This window comes from Vigna unguiculata, chromosome 11, assembly GCF_037176805.1.
Source record: "Vigna unguiculata cultivar grain cowpea cultivar isolate G323 ecotype 2 chromosome 11, ASM3717680v1, whole genome shotgun sequence".
NCBI classification, from domain to species: domain Eukaryota; kingdom Viridiplantae; phylum Streptophyta; class Magnoliopsida; order Fabales; family Fabaceae; genus Vigna; species Vigna unguiculata.
This window is the reverse complement of record NC_140802.1, coordinates 4,417,604-4,434,311: the sequence shown is the minus strand read 5'-3', so window position 1 is coordinate 4,434,311 and position 16,708 is coordinate 4,417,604. Positions and strand designations below refer to the sequence as shown.

Sequence of the window (16,708 nt, the reverse complement as noted above, 5' to 3'; positions counted from 1 at the left end):
AGAAACATTTACTTTTATTTTGAATGGTCATGTAGTTCCTTGAACTGCAGGTTATTCTAATTATACAAATTAGTTGTTAAGTTAAAATTTTATTATTATTATTATTATTATTATTATATATTATTAGCGTACACATAGACGTTGTCGTGTCTGTGTGTATGCATTTTTTTAAATATACATTATATTATATTAGTAGGTGATGATAATGTAATGTTATTAAGTTAAATATATAAAATAAAATTATATTTATTAAAAATAAAGTGAAATATATTAGAAAATATGAGAGAATAACTGTTGATAAATAGAGAAAAAGAGAAGAGCAGAGATAGACAATTCTATAAAAAAGTTTGTAAAAATAATGGTCAATTTTTAAAAATATAATAAATAATTATATTTTAAAGGATAAAATTGATATTTTAAAATGTGGACACAAAAGATAATTATCTTTATATATTGTTATAGATTAACACTAATGTATTTATTAAATTTAACATGTCTTAATTTATTTTAAAATCAATGAACATGATTATTTTAACTCAATTACAATTATGTTACATTGTTTTAATGTGTCAAACACGTTTTTGAGATTAGAATGAAACAGAAATGTATGAAACAGTATAAATTACTCAAATGCTAACATGAAACTTGTTTGACACATGAACAAAATTTAATGTAATTGAGTCTAAAAAACTATATTAATTTATTTTTAAAGTTTATGAACTGTAATGTATTAAAGTTTTGGACAGAGACAAATTTTAGTTTTGCGTTAAAGTTGAGGAAAAAAATATAAAATAATATTATATAGACTAAAAATTATATTAAGAAATAAAATATTTTAAAAACATCTCATTATATATTATATCAAGTTTCTACCATGGTTACCCTTTCAATAATTCACCATTTAATCATATTAAAAAATTACTAAATTTTTAAAAAGAACTAAATTTAGTTAATCAAACATTTTACACAGGGATTGACCTCTCGGTGTGGGACCAATTTCGATGACTGCCTTAACCCTTACTTCCTCAACTACATATTTTTCTCATAAATTAATATTCCTTACTTTATTTAATTTTCTTTATTTTCCGGAACATGCATTTCGAATAATGAATACTTTTTTAAGATTCGAAATGCTTGTCTCAAAATATTTTTATTACTATCGTGGATTACATGTTTTTGAATCAAATATAGGTTAATTAATTAGTAATTCTGCAATCTGTAAATAGAAAAAGATTCTAACATCCTCGACTGCACTACACAAATATTGTTGCTGTTGCTATTGTCACTTCCATCATTATTACTGCTGCTACAAATGAAGGAGAAGAGGGAAAAATGTTGCTTGAGGAAGAAGAAGAAAATGTGAAAAAGAATTCTTTTTGATTTGTTTTTACAGAATGTATTTTATATATTTCAGAAAACTCTTTCCAAAATATATTAATGTTCTGAAAAGTTCATTTCAAAAGACCTTATATTATATGTATTTTGAAAATTTTATTCTGGAAACGCTATTACAGAAAACCTATTCCATAATGAAGGTCATGCATTCTGAAAATTCTATTTCAAAAAATCTGGTTCCAAAAATTCATTTGCGAATCTTATTCCACAAGTTATGAAAAGTTTTCTGTATTCATTTGTGGGAGTGCAGGAAGTAAAATATATGGAATAATGCACCTTAGATGTTTGGGCCAAAAACTGTAAAACGGGCCTAAATCCATTAACAGTGACAATTTGCTTTTGAAAATTGTTATTTTTTTATCACCCAAAAAGAAAATCTTAAAGACGACCTAAGTACAAGAGATAACTAAATTCATATACACAAAAGAAGAAAAAGTCACGTAAAAGAGTATATGAACAAGTTAAAAATTAACAAATCCTTCAAGAGAAATAGAATTTGTGGTTTTTTTTTTCTTTTTTTGATAATCAAATATTATCATTTACACATTTCCGTTGACTAATTGAGAGTATTTCAACTAACACATGCAAAAATGTTTTTTTTTTCGGGAGATACTTTTTGAAAATGAAAAGGAACAAACAAACACCGGTGGGTTTGGAAAAACAGAGAGTGAAAATAGCAATGTTGTTGGCCCCATTGATTAGCGCTGTTATGAGATTTTTCTTTTCCGAACCCCATAGTTTCTAACTTCACCCCATGTGTTTTAAAATGGCCATTTTACTCCTACTAAAAGTGACTCCTGGATTACTTGTTCCAGAAATCTTCCACAAGTTTTCCAGAATTTTCAGAACACGATTTTTGGAATATAATTTTCGGAGTTGAATTTTTGGAACAATTTTTTTATAACACATGAAATGCATTCTATAAGCTTTTTAGAACAAAATTTTGGGAAGAAACTTTCTTATAAAATGATTTTTTCAGAGTGAACTTTCTATAACAAGCTTTTAAGAATTCATGAAATGCCTCATAGAATGAACTTTTCAAAATGAGTTTTTTTTTTTTTTCATAACGAGCTCTGTCTCTCTTTTTCTTCCTCTGCAATGGAGAATGGAGGTGCAATAACAATGATGACAGCGATGATATGGTATAGTGATACTTTTTGTGTTGGTATGGGGGTGCAATTAACAATAATGGGGTTGTATAAAAAGAAGCCTTACTGTGTTAGTGTTCTGAATATAAGCATTTGATTGAATTATTTTTTTCCCTCTTGAGTAGAGAAAGAAAACTCCAAGAAGACCTAGAGTTGCTGAACTTAAGCATGTTATTCTAGAGACAAGTTTTAAGAGTGCACACAAAGTGTAGTATTTTCTGATGACTGCACTTCACGAGGCACAATATTTAAAGATTTTGATTCAGTCTTTTTAAACCAAAGCCATTTGCCTCACCTTGGTTTGAGCAACATTCATGAGTTGATTGCAGTTGTAAACCTCTGAAACAGTAGAATCCAAAGCTGCCAACCCACCAACTGTAAATAAAGCACGTTCCACATCACGTGACATGCACCCCACAAAACCCCATAATCAACAACGTTCATCCTAATCTCATGCTGATTTAGCTTTGGGACTTGTAAGTTCATCAATTAGTCAAACATCTCTCACATGACACCCCCTCACCCCTTCACTGCATTTTCAAATTTGGTCCAACCCACTACCCAACAAAACTATTAATTTATCATCAATATTGCATACACGTAATCAATATATTCATATGTTAAATATATTTATAGTTTTTTATTGAGAGAGTAATGATAAGATCAAATTATAATACGAGTAAGTGTAAATCTCATTTTATAAGTTGATTTGATGTGATTGAGTTAGATTTAAAATTTATTTTATAACATGATATCAGAATCATGAGTTAAAGTTTATTCTAGTGAAATTTGTTATTTGTTTGACTTATTGTGTCATCTGCTATCAAAACATTTGTAGTTAGTTGGATATATTGTGTCATTTGATTTGTAAATTTGGATATGGTGGTTATATCTAGGTTAAATATGTTTTTGGTCTCTCAAGTTTAAGTGAAATTTAGAATTAGTTTCTCTTTGAAACCTTTGACAAATTTAGTCCTTCATCTTTAGAAATACGTGAATTTGGTCCTTTTAATTAAATTTTGTTAAGTTTATATGACATTTCAAGCACATCTCAGAATAGTATTTAAATTGTTTACACCATTTGACATATTTCCACTTTAATGTTAACTCAAATATTATAATTTATCATGTTTGAAACGTCAAATAAATTTAACAAAATTTGGTTAAAATGACTAAATCCACGCATTTCTATAGATGAAGAACTAAATTAGTCAAAAGTTTCGAAAGACTAATTTCAAATTTCGCTGAAACTTAAGGGATCAAAAACATATTTTAACCTTATATCTATTTACTTTTAAAGTTTGAAGATAAAAGTGTATCAAAGTTTTGAAATAAGATTTAGAAGTTTAGGGATTAAAAATTTATTTAATCCATGTATATATATAAACTCTTATCATTGCAAGAAGCATATATAGAGGAAGTGAAAGACATCCTCCAAGTCAGAAAAGACCATGAATTCCTTATGCAGTACAATGATTGCCGCTATCTTTGCCATGACATTGATCCTTTCATATGGGGTGATTATGTCCCAAGCTAGGGTTCTTCCTTCTTCATCCTTAGTTTCAAAAGTGTCTCAAACTTCCCATTCTCTTTCACATTCAAATTTTCACACAGAAGAGCAAAAATCATCTCAGAAGCCTGTGGTAGCAGCAAAAAAACCACCAATCAAACAAAATCCAACTGTTCCTGAGGTAGCTGCTAACCTTAGAAGGATACCACCTAGCAGACCAAATCCTACGCAGAACAAGTAACATTCCCCTTTTCCTCACAAGTGTTTGTTCATTGTGGTTTAATAATATCTAGAAATTTGATCACAAAGGGTGCATGTGTAGCAGGTTAAAGCCTAGGATAAGAGGCTAATTTGCAGAGGAACTGATGCAATGGATTCAAGCTATATACATCAAGATTCAACCAAGTTGCTCTAGTTTTGCTTTTGTTTCACTTTTTTTTTTTTTTTAGTTTTTTACTGTTTCCCAGATTCAAATTCTTAGGTTTTGTTAGTGATGATGACTTTAGATTTTTCTTTGTTTTTTGTCTTACTTTTGATGCTTTAGATTGTAGAGAATATAGCATATTATGAATGTAAAGGAGAAAAATAATATAGCCATGTTAAGATTGTTATGGGCACCACTAGATTCAAAAACTATTTTCTTTATTTTACTTTTCTCAAAGTTTTGGAAAAGAGATTAGTTTGCATTAGCAGTTGTAAACTTGTAAAGTAGCTTCTTCATGTTATTCTCAGTATAATGTTTTGGATTTGGTTCTTCTATTTTTCCTTCACCTTGTTAGATAAATATAACCTTTATTATATAGAGTTTTCAAAAGGGTTTCTTGAGAATATTTGGATTTTTCATGAACTAATTGCAGCTTTTTGGTAACACTTGTTTATAAATATTTTCTATAATATGAAGAAGTAGGATCAAACTGTAATTATCATATTAAATTTTAAAACCTTGAAGATGAGCACATGGGACTGTCATCTACTACAAATTCCTTTAATTAATTAATGGTTATAAATTAAATCTACTCATTTAATTCTTATACTTAAAATACATTTTACTTTTAATTTTTTATATTTTAAAATTATTTATTGAAACATTTATATATATTATTTAAGTTATATAATGATGGGTTTATTGAAAATATGTTTTAGAAATTTATTTTTCTTCATTGAAATGATTTTTTTATGAATATAATAATATAGAACATCAAAACACTTTTATTCATTATTCTAATTTATTATACGAAATTTATTGATAAAATATTTTAAAATGTATATTATGATCACATGTCCCCTATTTCTTGCTTGCTGGACTCATTTTCTCTATTTTTTTATTTTATTTTTTACTTTTATAATTAGTTTGTTGCGTTAACTATAGTGCTTTGTTTTATTTCCTATTTGTATGGAGAGTTGAAGCGATTGCATAATCAGTTAATAAAGGTGTTGAAGTTAACTTGAAGAGATTATTTTAGTACATAACAATAATGGTTTTAATTTACTTTTAGAATTAAAAATATATTAAAGAATTAATAAACCTGTATTACATTATATAAAAAAAATTACTTTATTGTTTTCAGATATATCATTACTCATACAATCTTCGGGATAGTAATCTTTTTATCACTTATTCAAATAAGTTTTTCAAACTACTTTTAAATGTTGTTTGAGATATTTTATATTATAAGTTATTGAATTTATTAATTATATTATTTTCTAAAATTTCTTCAATTCTGTTATTATAATTGTTTATGAGTAAAATATATTGTTAAAGAATGAAAAAAAATACATTAGGTGCCCAAAGAGAAAAAGATATTAAAGACATAAAACTAGGGAAAATGAGAATTTTGAAACGTAAAATAACATAACACAACATGAAATGTTTTTCAAAAGTCTCAGTTTTGTATCAAATATCATAGTACTCAATAATTTTTCTTTTTACTAGTAAAGAAAAAATATATATTCATGAATATGGAATTCAGACATTTCAACCCTTATACATAATATTTTAAAAAATATTATAATAGTATGTCAATTTAATTGTATTTTCTTGCCAATTCTACACTAAACAAAATATATTCCAAACGTTCTCGGTACACAAGATAAATCCCCTTTTGAGCCACTCAGTCAAATTATTATAATAGTATGTCAATTTAATTATATTTTCACACGATTGCACCAAATTTCAGGAAACAACACTAATGCAACACTAATCTAATACACTTTCTTACACTAATATATAAAATAAAAAAAAATAATGATTACTAAAATAATTACCATTATAAATAAAAAAATTATAATTGGTCGTTAAACTAGTCACTAATTAATTAGAAATTAATTTAGAAACAATTTTTTTTTAGCAAAATCCTTTATAGTTAATAATTAATGATCAAATTTTCTTTTGTAGCTAAAATCTTGGTATTTATATTTTAAAAATAAATTATAACTTTTTATTCATAATAGTGATTATTTTAGTAAACAATAATTTTTTATTTTGTTAATTGATATTGATCACTATAGTAATTATCAACTTTTGATTACGAAAATTTGTTGTTAGCAAAACATTTTATTGCAGTGTTAATACCTAATTTTATTTGGATGAAAAAAAAATTATTTCCACAATAATAAAAAAAACTATGTATTTATTTAATTCCAAAAATGGAAAATAAAAAAGAAGTGAAATAAAAATAACAATAAACATATAATTAAAAAAAAGACTACTTTTCACACCCACAAGTTTTCGCTTTACAACCTCCACCACATGGCCCAATCAACCTAGGATCTAAATAACTCTTTACACCTTCCGTTTTCATTTTTCTTCACCTCTTTCTAATGGACTAACAACTCAAACCACATTATAATATACATCGGATTTTCTTTTTACACATTTTTTACATCCAAACCTCCCTATCTTTCTTTTTACACCTGTTTTTTTTTTTTATGGGCCAGTTGTCTAATTCAGTTTTACATCCACATCCCGTTATTTTTCTTTTTCATACGCCATTTACATATTGCATGTTACGCGTTGAAATTTGAAAAATTATGTAAACTTGGATTTATGGCAGGTGCAAAATATATACAAAAACACGTGTTTTGAAAATTGTTTTTGTATTTTGAATTGAATATTTCAGAATATATTTTCAAATCTGAAAATATCTTCCATAACATCTAATCTGAAATACAAAAAGAAAATTAAAAAATAAGTGTTCCTGAACGTTTCATATATTGTTACAGCTTTTTTTTTTTTTTTTTGTTTTACTTTTAATTTGTCTTTCCATCACATTTATCAATAATAATTAGAAAAGATAAAACGGGTCACTCTCTTTCATTGTATGTTGTCTTGACAGTTTTTTCAAAATTTTATATAAACTATTTAATATTTTTTAAAGTTTTAATTAATTAATCAATTTCTTTAATTAAATAAATTATTACATTTATATTTAATAATTACTCTATTATAATTAATAATTACAACTTAATTTTTAAGTATTAATGATTTAAATTATAATATTATTATATATTTAAATTAAAATTTTGAAAATAATATAATATAAAAAATTAATCTTTTAATTTATCATTTATTTTAATTTTAGAAAGAAAAAAAGACTGGATTCACCTAATTTGTTGTCTCATTATTTTGACAAACTTGATATAATGAGTCAAAATAATACACACTAGTTAAAATTACAACTAATCAATAAATCATGACCCACTTTGCCAAACCCTAATGACAATGGAAACAAATTTCTTTAAATGATTCATTAATAAATATTTAATTTGCATAACATATTATTACAATAATAATGATAATAATAATTATTAACTATTATTATTATTATTATTATTAAAACTTGTTCTGAAACACAGTAAAAAGAATTGAACAACTTATGTAAGAACAGAAAAAAGACAGATAAATCATTTGCATATAGATCTAAAAATCTAAAAGAGAACCTCCTTTCCATAAAACTATAACTCCTCCATACAACTATTTTAGAAGGAAGCTACCTTATTTAATCACTTGACTTTACATTACAATTTATGATACCTCTTTATTTTGAAAAATAAAAAGCCACAATAACATTTGTGGCACACAATTCAAAGCCACATAATAATAGTTTTAAGTATGCATTTTAAATGACAGACCCGACCCACTAAACTTCTCTTCAATGATTTTGGATAATTTTTCCACCATAGAAGGGGAAAAATGATTTACCCAATCCCCTGTTTCTCCCTTTCTGAAAAACAAATTATTCTCAAACCTTTTGATTTCAAAATTTATGGTTCCAGATTTGTTCACTTCCAGATCCTTCATCTCCTCAAAGCTACACAACTTGGCTATGCTTTCAATCACTCCATCACTCTCTTCTTCTTCCGTGAAAGCACAACCCAAAAACTCTGCAACTTTTTTCACCTGAGAATTCACGTCTTCTTTCAGATCCTCGTACTTCAAGAACAGAACAGTGTTTGGTCTGGCCACACTTTCGTTCCAGTAACCTAACATATGACTCCACCATGGACCGAACTCGATGACCCCATTGCAGAACATTTCGAAAGCTTCCTCCTTTGTCAATGTCGGTAAAGACTCCACCTTGATCTTGTTATAGAAAGCCCATGCAGAAATAAAAGTGTCAAAAGGGTTCCTGCAAACATAAATTATTCTGCAATTGGACTCTATGATTGACCTGGGTAACGAAGGAAAGGGAATGTGGGTGCCAAAAAGTCTTGGTTCGGGCATGTTGGAGAGATGAAGAATCTGGTCATGGATGTTACCGCGAAATGTGTAAAGGGGAGGCACGAGTTGGTGAGGGTTAGAGGTGAGTAATGGATGATTCTCTTTGGAGAACTTTTTGTGGTTGACAATGGCAAAAGTAAGGGCTTTCAACCATGTTGTGCCGGATTTTGGAAAGCTTGCAACAAGAACATCACTTTGTTTTGCTTGAAAGTGCTTTTGAAAAATGTTTCTTTCTCTGATCAGAGGTGATGGACACCAAAATTGTTCAAATAGATAGACATAGGGAAAAGACCAACCCCTCTCTTTAGGGAGGGAGGAAATGAGATTACCTTCTTCGTTCTCGTTTTGCCAAGCTATTGAAGCCATTGGAGTAGATAGAAGGTGATTTTCTAATTGATACTTTTCAAATTGTGAGGATTTGACTCACATGGGGATAGCTTTTATAGATGTGATTAGACACGTTACCGAGACGGGTAAAATAGGGTAGTAATTTTCCAGTAATTTATTCGTTGGACAAAAATATGTTCTGTATTTATATTTGGTCGGATATTTGTAGAGCTGTCAAAATGGGTTAGAATCTGTAGGTCAACTCAACCCATCATAGGTTCAGGTTGAATTGGATTGAAATTTTTTTATAAATTTTAGTACGTGTTAGTTTTTGACCCGGTCCACCAAGAATCCGGCTCATCCGGGTTGAACCCGTGATGGGTCGGGTTGGCCCACCAACCCACATGGTGACACACATTACGTTGGACTTTACAATGTTGGGCTATTTTTTTAACCAAACACATTGGTGGGTTAGCAAATGGAAATCTAGCTTCAACTAATAAAAGTATAATTATTGGAAAAAGTATAATTAGTTTGCTGAAAAAAGTATTGCATTCAATAAAATATTGGGTAAGTCTCAAGAATGTTTTGGTCTTATATAGTAATTTGTATTTTTATTTATTTATTTTGGTTTGTATTGGAGTTTAACATCATTTTGGATTATATTGAGATTGTATTCAAGTTTATTTAAATTTTAATTTGAAATATAATTTCTGACTTAAGAAAAAAAATTATATTTTTTTAATTAAGTGGGCTAGTGAGCCAACCCGTTTAACCCACCAACCCGTGGTGGACCGGGGTGGGTTCGAATGTTTTCGGCTCGCTAATAAGTGAGCTGGGTTGGATTGGCTTACTAAGTGACCAACCCGTGGTGGGTCGGGTTGGACCGGGCTGGGCGACCCATTTTGACAACTTTAGGTATTTGTTATGTGGATATCCGCATATTTTTTTAATATATACATATATCCACGGGTACCTGCAAGTATGAATGTATTAATGTTTTAATCATTTATTTTATTTTTTTTAATTTAAATTAAAGTATAGCAAGTACAAATATTCATGGGTACAAATATTATGATATCCGTACCCGCTCCGTTAACATGTGGGTATAAAAAATATCAACTCATTACCTGCGTGTATCCATTTTCAATATCTATTTTCTACCCATTACAGACTTTATCCACGAATATCTGCGAGTACATATTTTTTTGACGTCTCTATCGATGACTATGGTTAAATTTGAAGAGAAAAAAGTGTTTTTTTTAACTAATTTTGGTCAAGATAATTCAAATTGGTTTCTCCATTCTTCTCTTTTCTGTCTCAATTAAGTTTTAATTTTTTAAAATTAAATGTAATTTGGTTCTTGTACCATACCAACAACGTTCAAGATAAGTCATATTTTAGTTTATAATTTTTTTTTTTTATTTTAAAATATTTTAGAAAAAAAATTGTTCATATGTTAAATTAACATCGCATTATATAATAATGTTAATATAATATAACAATGTCGATGTTATATGTCATTATCTTATATTCAATTCTACAATTATTATTTTAATTCAATTTGATTGTAATTTTATTTTAAATAGACCAATTTTATTCCTTTTGGAACAAATTTAATTTTTATATAAATATCATGTTGATCCTTTTATTAAAATTCATATATTTATTAAATATTTATTAAATTATTTTTAAACCAATTATAAGTATAATCTTATTAAAAATGAGTATGTATAGAAAATAATCACATTTACATTTTTTGATAAGCATGTATTCAACAACCAACAAAATTTTAATGGGATTTTAATATATGTTTCTATCTTTATAAATATTAATTTATTTAGGTTTTTTAAGCTCATAATTAAAAATAAATCTTATTAATGACACACTTCGTTAGAAAGTAAACTGTGAAAAGAATTAATGTCGACATCCTCCCACTTGCGAATATCTGTTTTTTTTTAAAGAAAATAATCAGTAATTTTCACTTACTTTTTTCCTATGTGTGGACTAAAGTATTTTTAGTGTATTTATAAAATTTTCTATTATAATATATACATATATAACAATGTATGTTGTCTAAATTTTGAAACGACTATCAAATAAGAACAAAATATTCTTTCAATGCACCTTCAGAAAACAGTAAAAATATAATTTATATATTAAATTTAATATATATCATTGAATTACACATTAATTAATTTTTAAAAAATTTAATGTTATTTAATGAGATTTAGTACTTGATTTAAGATTTACTTCTTTTATTTCAGTAGTTTTTACAGGAAAACACTTAATTCTTGTTGTAAATTAAAATAAGTTATTTATTTATTATATCCTTTAAGTTTTCTTTCTTAAAAAAATACAAAATAAAAATAAAAATAAAAATTATATATATATTATCTTAAAATTTAAAAAGTAACATATAAAAAAAAATCAATCTTTCTAAGAAGTGATTATTATATAATAACAAAGAGAGACGTCTCAAAAATTTAAGAAGCCTAAAACAAATTTTAAAAATAAGGTATTTTTATTTTATATTATAATTTTTGTTTTGACTTCACTTCATAACAAATTTATCGACTCATTTTGTATATTATACTTAATATAATGGTTATGAATTTCATCATCTTTATTTCGGCGAATATGGTCTTACATAATTGGATCAAATTTTGTAATCATTTCAATTAGACTTAAGAAAATTTCATTAGCTCCTTGATAGATCTTTTCATTGTTTTCACATAAGACTAAGTTATTTTTACCAAGAGTTTTAACAACTAAAATAATTCTTAACAACACCTTTCTCTAGTGTTCTCTATCTCTATTTATTTGTTCTTGAACATATTTGTCTATTGTTTTATTTTTTGTCAATCTCATTTCCAAAGTAATCCATTCATTCATTTTAGTAATATACTCATTTAATGTTAGTTTAACTTAGTACTAAGATTTATTTAATCATTACTACCTTCCTTAGCAGTTTACTTGTTCAAGAAACAACATTAAATAATTTGCGGCAAAAACAAAAGACTCTACCTAAATCTTTAGAATAAATTATCCATCTTCTTTTGTATTTCTCTCCACTAGGCAACATTTGAATATAATTTGATGAACAAAAGTGCCTAGAATGCATATCCTTAGGAAAATTTATACCAGTGATTTTAATAGGACTATTTTCTACCCATAAATCTCTCAAATTTGTATCAATATTCTTCCATTAGCTTGGATCATATATATTTTTGTCAAAAGTAGAATCATCATCTAGTTTCACAATCTCCTCCTCGTTATCATGGGTTTGAGAATCAAAATTATCATCATCACTAACTACTTCTCTTTTTTTATTGTTGCTTTCACCTATATATATATATATATATATATATATATATATATATATATATATATATATATATATATTATCTTGTTCATTCAAAGAGCACCTACATGTATTTTCTAATTCAATTTTCTTATATATTTTTATAAATTTATTCATAACTCTTTTTTGTGAAGCAATTAAAACCTCAATTCTTCTATTCTTTTGGATTTTTGAACAGCCTGACTCAAATTTTCTAGTTGACATATTGATACATTTTTATATGAAATAAAACATTATAATATATAAAACACTACTAAAAATAAGTATACAAAATGAGTGAGTTAAAATAATAAAACCTAGTTTTGATTGTCAAGAAAGTAAACTCGATAATAGACTTGTAGTATCTTGAAGTCTCAAGTCTTTTTTCTCGAGTCTCGACTTTTTTTCACAGACCTGTAGAGTTTATTTTAAGATTAATCATTAATAAAAATAATTATAAAAATATTTTTATGCTCAACTCGATAATAAGTTTTTTTTCTTTTCTCTAAAATTGAGGCCTTCCTTTTATAGAAGACTAAAGTGATTGCTTTACACTTGAGTCAACCATGTTCAAAGATATGGCAACACAAAGGCTCAAATCATATAATATATAACAACAACGATGACCACCTCACTGAGACATGTTTACTTGGCTAGTGTTAGCCTTCATGTAATTTATTTTTTTATGCTAATTACTCAACTAACCATTTTTCCTTCTTCATTGTATGTCCATTGTAATTTAATAGTCTTGATGATTCTTGAAGAGTCCCTAATTATTTGGTTTTGTTTTATTCATAAGAAACCAAATACTAAACTAAAACACTTACTAGAAGGGGAATGTTACAACTTTCGTATCATCCAATTAGTATATAACAATGACTAATGTGTGTTCAATTTAATCAAAGTTATGGTCAGGACAAACTAATAATTAAATAGGAACAAATAAAGACAAATCCAATTTATATATCCTAAGGTTAGATATCATTTAAACCTTAAATTAATTATTTTATGTAGAAGTAGTATGATATTAATTTTTCCTTTATTTATTTTATTGCAATATGAACAGTAGTTTCTTCTAACGTGGATACTACATAATGCATTGGATCAAAACTATCATTGGGGTAGAAGTCATTGAAAACTGGACAAGGGTAAACATTTATAACTTATGCATGAATTGTATGGTTTGAGGAATTTTATACATAATAATATTGCATCATTGTTTTAGGTCTTCATGGACCTATTATCCATATCAAATGAGACATGACCGAAATAGGATGAGAGTGGGCAAACTATCTGTTCAAGAATATATATATATATATATATATATATATATATATATATATATATTAGGTTTTGATTAGCTTTTTATTTTAAGTTAAATTGCCATTTTTATTCGATATATATTTATTTTGACTTTGGAAATATATATTATGTATTTGAAACATTATATTTAAAATACATATGTTGTTCTAGATAATTTATGTTTTTTAGGTTTTAGTTTCAAGCCAAAACCAATTCATATTTTTAAATAAATGTAAAAATTTTACGTCTATTATTACATTAACAAACATAAATTTATGTTTGTTAAGGCATTAACAAACATAAGTTTATGTTTGTTAGGACATTCAGATGTAAATTTACGTCCATTACTGACAATCATGAGTTTTCTTAATGACAAACACAAATTTATGTCTATTAAGAAATTAAAAAACATAAATTTATGTCTATTAGAACATTAATTAACAAATGTAAATTTATGTCTCTTACTAACAATCACAACTTTACTTAATGACGAACACAAATTTGGTGTAAAAAAAAAACTCCAAAATTTACGTCCTTTTCAATATATGTAAATTTATGTTAAAGATTTGGCTTAATTCATCTTTTGGTCCTCTAATTATGATGCCGGGTTCATTTTGGTCCCCTAATTTTGTTGAGGTTCAATGTAGTTCTCCAATTTTTTAAGGAGGTTCAATTTTGTCCTCGACGTTAACAACGTTAAAAAAGTTAACGGCAGACTATTTTAATGTGATACTGTGGCAACTGTACATTACGTGGCAGTGTATTATGTGGATGTGGAATTGAGTTAAAAAAATTACTTTGTTTTGAAAGGGGGTTAGGGTTCGAAGGAAATTGGATTAGGGTTCGAAGGAAATAGGATTAGGGTTGCTAAAGTAATAGCGAATACAAGATCAAATTGGAGAAATTGGTGGAGAAGCATAATCAATAGAAGAAAAACCAAAACGAAGAAGAAGGATTCAAAGACGAAGTGTTTGCTGTCGTCTTGGTTGTGACTTGCTGTCGTCGTTGCCAGTTCGAAGGTTAGTTTTTGTGGTATTTGCATTATGAAGCAAATTGGCTGTGTATTTGTTTCGTTTAACTTATTTATTGTTGAAAGTATGTTGTTTATGAGTGTTGTTGTTGGTTTTGTGTGTGATTTTGTTTGTTTTTGTTTGTTTATATGGTGAGTGGGTTGTGGTCCCGTTTCTTTTTCATCAGTGGGTTGTAGTCCCCTTTCAAAGGATAATGTGTTTAACTTTTTTGGGGTAATGCATAGAGTAACTGATATGTTTTTTTATAGGTTGGGATGTGTGATGATAGTTTTAAGGTGGTGGTCCACCATGGGGGATACTTTGAAATGGAGGATTCACTGAATTATAGTAATGAGGAAACGAGCACCTTGTCTTGTGACCCAGATATGTGGAGTTTTTTTGAGATAATGGGAATACTTAGGGAATTGGGTTATGTAAACATTAAGGAGTTATGGTATAAATTTCGTAAGTCTACTGTATTGGAGAACAATTTGCAGAGGTTGTCTGATGACAAGGGTGCAATGCACATGGTTGATATTGCTAGAAGGAATGGACAGATGCATATGTTTGTGGTTCACTCAATTTGTGAAGCTGAAGTTGTGGATAATTTTTTGGAATATAATCCCGAAGAGGTAGTTGCACCAGCAGCAACTGATAATGTTGATGTCCAGGGTGAGGTGGATGGTCATAATGGTTGTGGTGATGGAGATTACCTTCATGAGGTTGACATACAACAAGATAATTATGGAGGAGAAGGAGAAGGGGTACAAGGTTGCCACGTGGAATTTGAATTCCTGGATGACGCTGATAGTCATCATATGATGGATATTGAGTGTGAGGTGGGGGTTCAGGCACAGAGTCAAAGTGAAGTTCATGATGAAATTGGAGTGCAAAATGAGGTCGGGGTTGAGCCACAAACTGAACTTGTGGATGAAATTGGGATCCATAATGAGGCTGAGGTTCAACCACAAACTATACTTGTGGATAAAGCAAGGGTCCAGAATGAGGCTGAGGTTCATGCCCAAACTGAAGTTGTGATTGAAGAAAATACTAAGGTTGAAGCACAAGCTGGTGTCCAGAATGACCCACCACTACACGGAAATACTGCACCTGAGGTTGAAGGTGTTTTCCATGATGTTGATGTTCATGCAGCTACTACACCTGAGGCAGAAATTAGGATTGAGGATGAAGGAACTAATTCTGATCATATTGTGAGTGAGGGAGAACTACATGATGTAAATGTCCATTATGAGGAAAATATGAGCGAAGGTGATGAGGAACAAGAGGTTGAGGACAAAGGGTTGGAATTTGATGACAATGGCCGTGTAGATATGCATGATAGGGATTTATCTGATGATGAGTGGGAATCAGATAAGATGGACAATGATGATTCAAGCAGTGAAATATTGGGCAGTGCCATCAGATGTAAGGCAAATTTTGGGACCTTTAAAATGCCCAAAAGCATGGCCCAATACGAATGGGAAATTGGAACATATTTTGAAGATAAAGAGACATTTGTAGAACCAATTAGGACATATGGAGTGCAATATGAAAGAAGGCTAAAATTTCAAAAAAATGATAAACGCAGATGTAGAGTCATTTGTTTGGGTGCGAAAGGAAAATGTACTTGGTTTGTATATTGTGCTTATGTCGTTGCAACAAACATATGGCAGTTGAGGAGAATTAATGATAAACACAAGTGCAGTAGAGAATTCAATGTCAAAATGTTGAATGCTATGTGGTTAAGCAGTAGGTTGGAAAACACATTGAGAGAGAATCCAAGGCTAAGGCCAATTGATATTCGCAAAAAAGTAACTAGAAAGTGGAATATTACTGTCACAAAGTCCATGGCTCGTAGAGCAAAAACGTTGGTTGTTGAGCAAGTGGATGGGTCCTTTGTAGAACAATTTAAACGAATATATGACTACGCACATGAGATTCTTCGATCAAATC

The 16,708-nt window shown here is 28.3% G+C and overlaps 1 long non-coding RNA gene and 1 pseudogene across 1 annotated transcript; one reads left to right on the top strand and one right to left on the bottom strand.

The window, feature by feature from the left end:
• The first annotated feature begins 3,955 nt into the window (after positions 1-3,955).
• LOC114170533 (uncharacterized) lies at positions 3,956-4,686 on the top strand. Its single transcript, XR_014986119.1, has 2 exons — positions 3,956-4,290; positions 4,379-4,686. It is a non-coding gene; the product is annotated as an uncharacterized LOC114170533 (long non-coding RNA).
• A 3,310-nt stretch (positions 4,687-7,996) lies between these two features.
• Positions 7,997-9,255, bottom strand: LOC114170552 (cytosolic sulfotransferase 15 pseudogene; annotated as a pseudogene).
• Positions 9,256-16,708: the final 7,453 nt, after the last annotated feature.